Source organism: Argopecten irradians, chromosome 1 (genome assembly GCF_041381155.1).
Source record: "Argopecten irradians isolate NY chromosome 1, Ai_NY, whole genome shotgun sequence".
Classification (NCBI taxonomy): Eukaryota; Metazoa; Mollusca; class Bivalvia; order Pectinida; family Pectinidae; genus Argopecten; species Argopecten irradians.
Genome location: NC_091134.1, coordinates 7,216,498 through 7,228,515, shown reverse-complemented (window position 1 = coordinate 7,228,515; position 12,018 = coordinate 7,216,498). Strand labels below are relative to the sequence as shown.

The 12,018-nt window shown below is 38.9% G+C and overlaps 1 protein-coding gene across 3 annotated transcripts in view; it reads right to left on the bottom strand.

Moving 5' to 3' along the window:
* LOC138316406 (28S rRNA (cytosine-C(5))-methyltransferase-like) overlaps positions 1-12,018 on the bottom strand; it is a 41,708-nt gene that overhangs the window by 17,262 nt on the left and 12,428 nt on the right. The window lies entirely within an intron of this gene.

The following is a 12,018-nucleotide window of genomic DNA, read 5'->3' as shown; positions in this document are numbered from 1 at the left end:
CTTCAGTACTTTCTGAACAAGAGGCCCAGAGGGCCTGTATCACTCACCTGGTTTTTTGTTAGTAATTATCACAAGAATCTGACAATTAGAACAAGAGATCCAAGAGGGATCTTGGCGCCCACCAAAGAATGATCTATATCTGACAAAGGAAAGATGGATCTTTTCTCTACTTTTTAAATTTTTTCAAACATACTACATATAAAATTTGAGACAGATCGCTTCAGTACCTTTTGAGAAATAGCGGTAACAAACTTCAACTATCAAAATCCAAGATGACTCCTTGGCGGCCATCTTGTTGATCAATCGGTCCCAAATCACAATATTCACAACTAGGGCCCTAGGGAAACCTACATGTGAAATTTGAGAAAGATCCATTCAATACTTTCTGAGAAATAGCGATAACAAACTTTGAATATAAAAATCCAAGATGGCTGCCTGGCAGCAATTTTGTTGACCGATCGGTCCCAAATCACAATATGCACAACTAGGGCCCTAGGGGAACCTACATATGAATTTTAAGACAGATCCCTTCAGTACTTTCTGAGAAATAGCGATAACAAACTTTGAATAACAAAATCCAAGATGGCTGCCTGGCGGCCATCTTGTTAACCGATCGGTCCCAAAATGCAATATGCACAACTAGGTCCCTAGGGGAACCTACATATGAAATTTAAGACAGATCCCTTCAGTACTATCTGAGAAATAGCCATAACAAACTTTAACTATCAAAATCCAAGATGGCGGCCTGGCGGCCATCTTGTTCACCGATTGGTCCAACAAGAGGCCCATGGGCCTTAACGGTCACCTGAGTAAGAATATATAATGAAACAAATTAAAGACATATAAACACTATATGCTGGTCCTTGAAGTTGGTCAGTGATTTATAAATTTCACTTTTTAGACTATGAAGAGTATTTGCTTCCATCAAACCTGTGAACTAGGTATATTTTGAAATTTTAATAATTTTGACCCTTTTTGGTCCTGCCCCTCTGGTCCCCCAAGGGGTCCTCGAGGACGGATATGAATGTTAAAATGCTATATCTTAGGCAAATAATTCTTATCAAGTTTGACTAATTTCCTACGAAAATTGGGCAATAATGTTCACAAATATGTTTTTCCTATATAAACTAAAGTAAACTTGACCCCTCCCCAGAGGGTAACGTGAGACCCCAAGGTCATATAATTCACAATTTTTATAAAACACCTTAAGACCTTTCCATCTATAATTATTTGATTCCACTATATCCAGAATTTTAGAAGATTTTTGAAGTTTTAGCCTATTTGACCCTTTTTTTGCCCCGCCCTCTGCCCCCAGGGGATCGGCCAGGACCAATGTGGATATGATACTAAAATGCTATCTCAGGCTTATAATTCTAACTAAGTTTGACTCATTTCCTATGAAAATTGAGCAAAAAATGCTCATTAATGTGTTTTTCTTATATAAACTATAGTAAACTTGACCCCCTCCCCAAGGGGAAACGCGAGACCCTAGGGTCATATAATACACAAATTTTGTAAAGGACCTTAAGACCTTTCTATTTATGAAAAGTATTTGATTCTACCATTTCCAGAATTTCAGAAGAAGATTTTTGAAGTTTTAGCGTATTTGACCCTTTTTTAGCCCCACCCCTCTGCCCCCAGGGGGTCGGCCAGGACCAATGTGGATATGATATTAAAATGCTATCTCAGGCTAATAATTCTAACCAAGTTTGACTCGTTTCCAATGAAAATTGAGCAAAACATGCTCATAAATGTGTTTTCCCTATATAAACTATAGTAAACTTGACCCCCTCCCCAGGGGGAAACGCGAGACCCCAGGGTCATATAATTCACAATTTTTGTAAAGGACCTTAAGACCTTTCTATTTATGAAAAGTATTTGATTCTACCATTTCCAGAATTTCAGAAGAAGAAATTTTAAAGTTTTAGCCTATTTGACCCCCTTGAAGTTTTAGCCTATTTCACCCCTTTTGACCCCGCCCCTAAAGTCCCTGGGGGTCAGTCATAGAAAATTTGTTAATAGGATTAAATGGCCATCTCATACTGATAATTCTGACAACATTTGACTCATTTCCTATTACAAATGACCAAATAATCCGCAAAAATGTGTTTTCCCAATATAAACTATAGTTAACTTAACCCCCTTCCCAGGGGGAAACTGGAGACCCCAGGGTCATATAATTCACAATTTTTGTAAAGGACCTTAAGACCTTTCTATCTATGAAGAGTATTTGATTCTACCACATCTGTGAGTAGAGAAGAAGATTTTTGAAATTTTACTCTTTTGGCCCCTCCCACAGCCCCCTTGGGGGTGGGGACCATATAATTCACAATTTTGATTGGCCTTATGCCTAAGAAGGTTTGTGCAAAATTTCATTGAAATTGCTTCAGCAGTTTTGGAGAAGAAGTTGAAAATGTAAATTGTTTACGGACATACGACGGACGACGGACGACGACGGACAAAAGGCGATTAAAATAGGTCACTTGAGACTTTGTCTCAGGTGACCTAAAAATGCAATTCGCACATCAAGGGCCCTAGGGGAACCTACATACTAAATTTGAGAAAGATCCCTTCAGCACTTTTTGAGAAAGGGGGATATCAAACCTTAACTATCAAAATCCAAGATGGCCGCCTGGCGGCCATCTTGTTTTTCCTATCAGCCTCAAAATCTATATGGCACAAATAGGGACCAAGGGTAACATCCATGTGAAGTTTGAACAAAATTCCTTCAGTAGTTCTCTAGAAATATCGATAACAAACTTCAACTGCCAAAATCAAAGATGGCTGCCTGGCGGCCATCTTGTTTTCCGATCAGCCGCAAAATCTGTATGGCACAACTAGGGACCAAGGGTACCCTCCATGTGAAGTTTGAACTAAATCCCTTCAGTAGTTCTCTAGAAATATCGATAACAAACTTCAACTGCCAAAATAAAAAATGGCTGCCTGGCGGCCATCTTGTTTTTCCGATCAGCCTCAAAATCTGTATGGCACAACTAGGGACCAAGGGTAACCTCCATGTGAAGTTTGAACAAAATCCCTTCAGTAGTTCTCAAGAAATATTGATAACAAACTTCAACTGCCAAAATCAAAGATGGCTGCCAGGCGGCCATCTTGTTTTTCCTATCAGCCTCAAAATCTATATGGCACAAATAGAGACCAAGGGTAACATCCATTTGAAGTTTGAACAAAATTCCTTCAGTAGTTCTCTAGAAATATCGATAACAAACTTCAACTGCCAAAATCAAAGATGGCTGCCTGGCCGCCATCTTGTTTTTCCGATCAGCCGCAAAATCTGTATGGCACAACTAGGGACCAAGGGTACCCTCCATGTGAAGTTTGAACTAAATCCCTTCAGTAGTTCTCTAGAAATATCGATAACAAACTTCAACTGCCAAAATCAAAGATGGCTGCCAGGCGGCCATCTTGTTTTTCCTATCAGCCTCAAAATCTGTATGGCACAACTAGGGACCAAGGGTAACCTCCATGTGAAGTTTGAACAAAATCCCTTCAGTAGTTCTCTAGAAATATCGATAACAAACTTCAACTGCCAAAATCAAAGATGGCTGCCAGGCGGCCATCTTGTTTTTCCTATCAGCCTCAAAATCTGTATGGCACAAATATGGACCAAGGGGACCCTCCATGTGAAGTTTGAACAAAATCCCTGCAGCAGTTTTTTAAGAAATAGTGATAACAAGCATTGTTTACGGACGGACGACGGACGGCGGACGACGGACCACGGACGCAGGGCGATTTGAATAGCCCACCATCTGATGATGGTGGGCTAAAAATAGGCAAAATTGACTCCCAAAGTTTAATTTTGAATCACAACCATACAATGATGCTATTGATACCATACAAATATGCTATCCAATACATAGGTTCAGAGACAAAGTAATTTATATGAAAATAGTAGCCTAATTGACCTTTTTGACCTCTCATCTATTGCCGTTTAAGGCCCCGGGGGTCAGCCCTATCATTTGTACAATTTCAAATCCCAACCCTATAAGGATGCTACCATTGCATTATAAGTGCTCTTCCATTCTTAGTTGCAGAGAAGAAGTCGTTTATATGGAAATAGCTAAATTGACCCCACCCTTCAGGCTCCTGGGGGGTCAGCCCCATCATTTGCAAAATTTTGAATCCAAACCCTTTAAGGATGTAACCATTGCATTATGAGCGCAATCCCATGTTAAGTTGCAGAGAAAAAGTCATTTATATGGAAATTGACCATTTTTGAACCCGCCCCTCAGGCCCCCGGGGGTCAGCCCTATCATTTGCTCAATTTGGAATCCCCAGCCTACAAGGATGCTACCATTGCATTATGGGTGCTATACCATGCTTAGTTGCAGAGAAGAAGTCATTTATATGGAAATAGCCAAATTGACCCCTTTTGATCCCGCCCCTCAGGCCCCCCGGGGGTCAGCCCTATCATTTGCACAATTTTGAATCCCCACACTATAAGGATGCTACCATTGCATTATGGGTGCTATACCATGCTTAGTTGCAGAGAAGAAGTCATTTATATGGAAATAGCCAAATTGACCCCTTTTGACCCCGCCCCTCAGGCCCCCGGGGGGTCAGCCCTATCATTTGCACAATTTTGAATCCCCACCCTATAAGGATGCTACCATTGCATTATGGGTGCTATACCATACTTAGTTTCAGAGAAGAAGTCGTTTATATGGAAATAGCCAAATTGGCCCCTTTTGACCCCGCCTCTCAGGCCCCCAGGGGGTCAGCCCCATCATTTGTACAATTTTGAATCCCCACCCTATAAGGATGATATCATTGCATTATGGGTGCTATCCCATGCTTGGTTTCAGAAAAGAAGTCGTTTATATGGAAATAGCCAAATTGAGCCCTTTTGACCCCGCCCCTCAGCCCCCCAGGGAGTCAGCCCCATCATTTGTACAATTTTGAATCCCCACCCTATAACGATACTACAATTGCATTATGAGTGCTATCTCATTCTTAGTTTCAGAGAAGAAGTCGTTTAAATGGAAATAGCCAAATTGACCCCATTTGACCCCGCCCCTCAGGCCCCCGGGGGGTCAGCCCCATCATTTGTACAATTTTGAATCCCCACCCTATAAGGATGCTACCATTGCATTATGGGTGCTATCCCATGCTTGGTTTCAGAGAAGAAGTCGTTTATATGGAAATAGCCAAATTGACCCCTTTTGGCCCCGCCCCTCAGGCCCCCGGGGGGTCAGCCCCATCATTTGTACAATTTCAGTTAGTAGCCCATAAGGATGCTACCAGTCAAATTTTATTGAAATCCGACCAGCGGTTATGGAGAAGAAGTCGATTGTTGACGGATGCCGGACGCTGCGGTATCCCATAAGCTCACCTCGGTCCTTTGAACCAGGTGAGCTAAAAATAGCAGTAACAAACTTCAACTATCAAATCCAAGATGGCTATCTTGTTGATCGATCAGTCCTAAATCCCAATATGCACAACTAGGGCCCTTGGGAAACCTTCATATGAAATTTGAGAAAGATCCCTTCGACACTATCAGAGATATAGCGATATCAAACTTTAATTATCAAAATCCAAAATGGCTGCCTGGTGGCCATCTTGTTCACCGATTGGTCCAAGAGCAAAATATGCACAACTAGGGCCCTAGGGGAGATATCCCTTCAGAAATAGTGGTAACAAACTTTCACAATCAAAATTGTAGATAGCTGCCATCTTGTTGACTGATCAGTCCAAAAATACAATACCGTATTCATTCCAATAAACGCCCCAGGTGAGATTTTTCAAAGAGAGGGCGTTTAATAGAACACAAAATTTCCGACTCAGAAGTTCGTCAGGTCACATACCATTTCACACACAGCCATCAATGTTGTAGGGTCATATTTGAAACATTGTTAAACAAACAAACAAAGACATTACATGGCCTCGATGTTAGCATGAACATTGTTGTCATTTGCACTCCGGTAACCTGTTCTTGTGTGTGAATCGTGTCAATTTCTGGCTAGACGTCTGCAGTACTCGGGTCATTAGGTCATGTCAAACGTGTTCTCTCACCACTTGCATTACGTCACAAAAATTGTGAAATAAAATCTAGCATTAGTCAGTTTAATTCCAAACACATCCCTACCTTGTAATCAGCATGTCGGGAGCTAATTTTAAGCGAAATTATGACGTTGCCTTTAAACTAAAGGTAGTCGGTTTCGCGGAGGAGAAAGGTAAACATGCTGCCGCGAAGGTGTTTCACGTTGACAGGAAACGAGTGCGGGACTGGTGCCAAAAAAAAGATAATTTAAAAACTCTGACTAAAAGATCTAAGCGTTGCAAGGGAGGTGGAAGGCATGTTCATTATGAAGATATAGACAAAAACTTAATGAAATGGCTAACCGACCGAAGAGAGGCAGGTATCCGGGTCACCGGGAAAGCGCTACGGTTTGAGGCCCTACGAATGCACAAAGCAAACGGGAGTCAGTCCTTCAAAGCTTCATATGGATGGTTCGCAAAATTCAAAAAAAGACATAATATTTCATTTAGGAGATCAACACACGTCGCCCAACATGCCGTGTCATTAATTGATAACCGTATTGACAGTTTTTTGAAATTTGTAATCAGGATGCGGCGGCTTCGAGAGTATCCCGACATGCATATCGCAAACATGGATGAAACTCCGGTGTGGTTTGACATGCCAGGGAAATCAACACTGGAACTAAAGGGAGAAAAGGAAGTTAGGGTGTATAGTACTGGACATGAAAAACAAAAGATTACAGTGACACTAGCAGCCTATGCTGACGGCACAAAAATCGCACCACTTGTACACTTGCCTGGAATTCGTCCGCTACCAAAAAGTGATATCCCGAGCGGTATCGTAGTATACATGTGCGGGGCTGGAGCGAAATCATGGGCAAATGAAGAAAGTATTAAGTTTTGGCTGAAGAAAATATGGGGTGTTAACAACACTGACAAACGACTACTGGTGTGGGATTCATTCCGGGGTCATTTAACAGAGGATGTTAAAAAATTGGTACGTCAGAAGTACAACACCGATATCTGTGTGATTCCCGGAGGATGCACTTGTAAATTGCAACCTGCTGACGTTTCCTGGAACAAACCCTTTAAACAGAAACTTGGAGAGTTGTATGATGAGTGGTGCTTCACACTGGTAAGTCCAAAATAGGTAAAATAACCGAAACTTGGTAATTTAACTGGGAAATAGGTAAAAATTACCAATTTTCGGTTATTTTCCCAGTTGTACAGTTATTTTCCCAGTTGTAGAGTTAAATTACCAATGTCCAGTTAAATTCCCTATTTACCAGTTAAATTCCCTATTTTTCTCAAGCCTTGCCCTGAGGCTATATTCTTCACCGGGAGGTGTGAAGACTCCCGCTGTGAGACCATGCCTCGCTGGCACAGCAAATTTACCTGTGTCCGGTCGGCTAACTGGTCGGTCAACGTCCCAATATACTTACTGTGGGCATTTCTGGGCTAAGTCAAGAAGCCATTTCTTGTATTTTATTACGTTTGCGATGTGTGTTACTGTTTCAACAGTTTTAATAACGTAACCTGCAGTTCTCGTTTCAGATATCATAGGACCAGAGAAGATCGAAGAACTGTTGAAGAGATGAACATGATTAATTTTGAAACTATTTAAATTATACAACATACACTGTCTGTCTCTTGTTTATTTTTTACGAACAGCTGGTTGATCGTATAAATCCTTGCTAAAGTTTTTAATTCTATTTCAGAGAAACGAAACATCGTGATGCATGACTGTTGAAGAGATGAACAGGATCGATTTTGAAATAAATCAAATTATTATCTCGCGAAGAAGTATTGTGTATTTTGAGGAAATAACAATAAAATGGCATTGTTTTGTTTTGTTTTTAAATTAGTCACCGTAACCAGAAACTGATTGTCCAAAACATCGGCGGTCCACCGTACTCCGTGCACATTTCAATGTCTAGAGATACTACACATGAATAGTTATTAGAAGTGTTTGAAAAGATTAGAATCTAGTCACTTTAAATCGTCACAATACGTATTTAGTATGTTTGACTTTGAGATCATTAACCAATTAATCGGATAGCAGATACGTTGGCTTGCAATAATCGCATTGTGAGTAAACTCACTACGATACCAGACCCAAGCCATGGCTAGAAATATATAACAATACGATTGAAAATATCACTAACCTTGCAGAACCTTTCAGATTATTAATTATGTAGTAATTAATTGTAGCACCAGAGAAGATCGGAGAAACTACCAAATTAACATCGTGATGCATAACTGTTGAAGAGATGAACATGATTAATTTTGAAACTATTAAATTATAATACACTGTCTGTCTCTTGTTTATTTTTTTACGAACAGCTGGTTGATCGTATAAATCCTTGCTAAAGATTTTTAGTTCTATTTCAGATATCGTAGGACCAGTGGAGAAGAAAACTATTATGATAGTAATTCAATATTTATCTTATATTTACAAATTACAATGTCTAACATAAACCTTTGCCGACAAGATTCAGACTGGCCATGCATATAGGCACTTACGGTGACCAGCATCATATGCTTCACAGTGTTAAAAGATTACACAAATATGTTTTAATTACCTCCTGTATAGACCCTTCTGAAGCACCAGCGATTACAAAAGGTAACATCCATGATTTGAGTAAGTAATAGTATGTACGTCCGAATTTGTCAAACAGCAATGATTTATCTAACACAAATGTGCCACCCCACGTGCTAGCCTTGGACCATACCAAATATCTTTAGGGTGCAAAGGTATATATTTCCTGCCAACAGTGTTCAACTCTCAAATAAATGTCCCTTCCTAAAAAAGAAATGGCGTCTCTCATATTATTATAAGGCCGCTTGTCATTGAAGTTGGGTACGCGTGCCCCGAAACGATCACGTGGCGGCACGTAAAACTCTTCAATTCCTGAAGTTGGGTAGCTGCCAAGATTCGGTGAGAGAAGTGATGACAAGGGGCGGAGTCAATCAGATACCAATCAAGGTACACTTCGTAATTTGATTGGATACAATATACACTGAAATCGGAATGCACAGTCGCTGACCGATTTTATATTATCGGGACGCTGATTATATACCAAATATAACGATGACATAAGTTTCTCGTATTATTTGTACAAAGTTTATATCAAAAATCCTAAATATCAAATCTGAAAATATTTGGACATTCATATGTATAAATTAATTATATTAGTTATATGCAGTTACAACTCGACTCAAATATAAGTAGAACTACTAAAAGTTACAAATTGTGTGTTCTCAGTAGTTCTTATTAACTGCCATATTGAACATATGAAGATATTGAACAGCAATTTGTTATCCAGACGATTAAATTTTTTGAGTGGTTAAAATTAAGGGTCCTGATGAAAAAGATAAAAGACACTCTGAGAGAGACAGAAGACAGCTGTGAGCGCCAGCTACGGACGATATGGTCAGCTGCAGTATACAGGTATAGAAATTAACGCAGCACGACATTGGCTATTCGGAAGTTTTCTGATTTTGATACTCGAAATCTACTATTTGGATTAGACATAGACATCTTTAGTCTCATTTGTTTTCGTCTGACACTTGCATTATTTATATTGTAAGTACGCTAAATCACAGTAGATACTGATAAATAAGCAATGGTATGGTTAATGTGTGCATTAAATCCCACGATCGATTTCAGACATAATGCAATAAATAGATGCATTAAGATATATGCAAAAAAAAAAAATCTGTTTAGAAACATACTTATTGTATGGGCAGGTTTCGTGAAAAAGTCAGAACTTTGTTAAGTGGGTTTGACCAATCCCGAGTTGGGTTTTAGGTAACATAATCAAGAACATTTATACGTCCTTGATATAAAAGTCATGTATATGTGGTTCCAAACATGGCGGATATACAACGTACATGGATTATTATGTACATTTTATTGTGTATAATTATGCAGTAACCGCGCAGAGATGTTCATTTATCAACGAGAGGTACATCAATATATGTTTGGTATAAATCCTTATTACATAGTGTATTCCAAACTCATATTTGTGATTGGGGATAATATTAAACATGTATCGGATATGTACACAGGTATTTGTGCCTTCAAAATATTAGATGGCAGACACCGAAAATCGCCGACACCAACCGAGTAGAGTCGACATTCAGGGGTCCCGAATCGGGTCAATAGGTTGGGGCTGTGTTCTGAGAAAAGTTGCATTATCATCTTTAATTCTAAATTTTATCCAATGGCGCATTTTCAAGCTTGATATACCAAACCATTCCGTGTACACTTGAATAAAAGTTCATGTTTCATGTAGAATATTAATTTCAACACAAGACGATACATACATCATGAGAATATATTACCAAACATGTAGCGAGTTGTCTTAATTTCAAAAGTGTGTATAACCAGAGACAGATAATTTATGATATCTACGTATCTGTTATATTATGTCTACGTCTTTGGAATAACTCGCGGGAAAAATCACAACCATTGTAAACTAAATCACCACCTGTGCTAACTAAGGAAAGTACATGGCCGCGGGCAAAGCGTTACGAAGACAATGGGGGGGGGGGGGTCGCACCTCTTGATAGCAGGGAAAGCCCACCTGTAGTGTTTGATTGACAGCCACCGGTACGCTAATTAGTAATTGATCCATGTCACTGCAACTCACAGGTAAGTGCCTGAGCATACGTACGTGTACAAATATTACTCCCCAGAATACATCTTCTTTAGTTTATCACCATCCGTCGTGTAGATTTAGTGTTGAAGTCAGCTTGCAAAGCGGTGCCGGGCCGTCACACGTACATGTTTTTTTTTTGTTCACACCAGAAATATATATGTATATATGTTTCTGTTCACACATAGAAAGCCATGTTGTGAAAAGGTTATGAATAGATAATTGATTTTATTGTGTCATGTTTCTGTAATTCATGATAAAGTTGTTCACAACAATATTTAATATAACGAAATGTGAACCACCTTGCCAGACCACGGCCGCTCGTGCATGGCATAGATAACCTCAGGCCACAGCCCATAGCTGGGAAAATAAAAATATTGATACCTAATTACCAACACATTTCTCAATAAGTACTTGTAACAGATTTATATTTCGTTCTTTACCATGTATATCTTGTTTTAAATTAATGCTATTAATGTTACACGTACATATACAGATCTGCATGCCTATCTCCAAAGTGAAATCGTTCAGTTTTCATGTTGTAGAATTTAATATTTTTTAAATTTTTAATCGCTTTTATTCCACGGGCTGTTATTTGAAGTGTCAAATTTAAGTGATGTTATATAGACTACATTTAGATTTATGAATACAGATCGTAGTACAGCCCACCAAAGTTTGTTTAAAAATATGATAAAAAGTGATTATAAACTGACTCATTTGTACTGTTGTATGTCACAAACTAAATTCCAAAATTTCTGAAGAAAAAAATATCTTGTCTGGCTAAAAATATCAACCGGTAATATTTTATAGAGATGTTAAAGACTGGAAATTTTAGCGTTATAACTTGAAACGAACAGGCAATTTTAATAGACATGCATTTAATCATTATCCAATGTAACCCACGAAAGCTCCATGGATCTTTTACTTGTAAATTTTTAAGGGAGAGAGTGTATGTGTGTGCCTGTCGGCCAACTGTGATCATGAGTGACTGGTTAGCTTAACCCGATCCATATATCATCAACAATGAGTCTGAATCGACTTAATAAAAAAGATTTCATTCTTGACATTGAATAAACATTGACTTGAATAAAGAACTATTATTTAAATAATTTAAGAAATCTTCATATTTCTTGTAATATTGCATATGAAACTCTGAAAGCAAATCTAGCTATGCTCCTTAAATAGGAACCGCCATATCCCGGCTGCAGGCCGTGTGCAAAAAAAGTCAAAACATGCGGGATTTATTAGATGCCTTAACTGACCTATATCAATAATGAGTGTTTTGCAATTAATTACTACATAATTAACAATCTAAAAGGTTCTGCAAGGTTAGTGATATTTTCAATCGTATTGTTATATA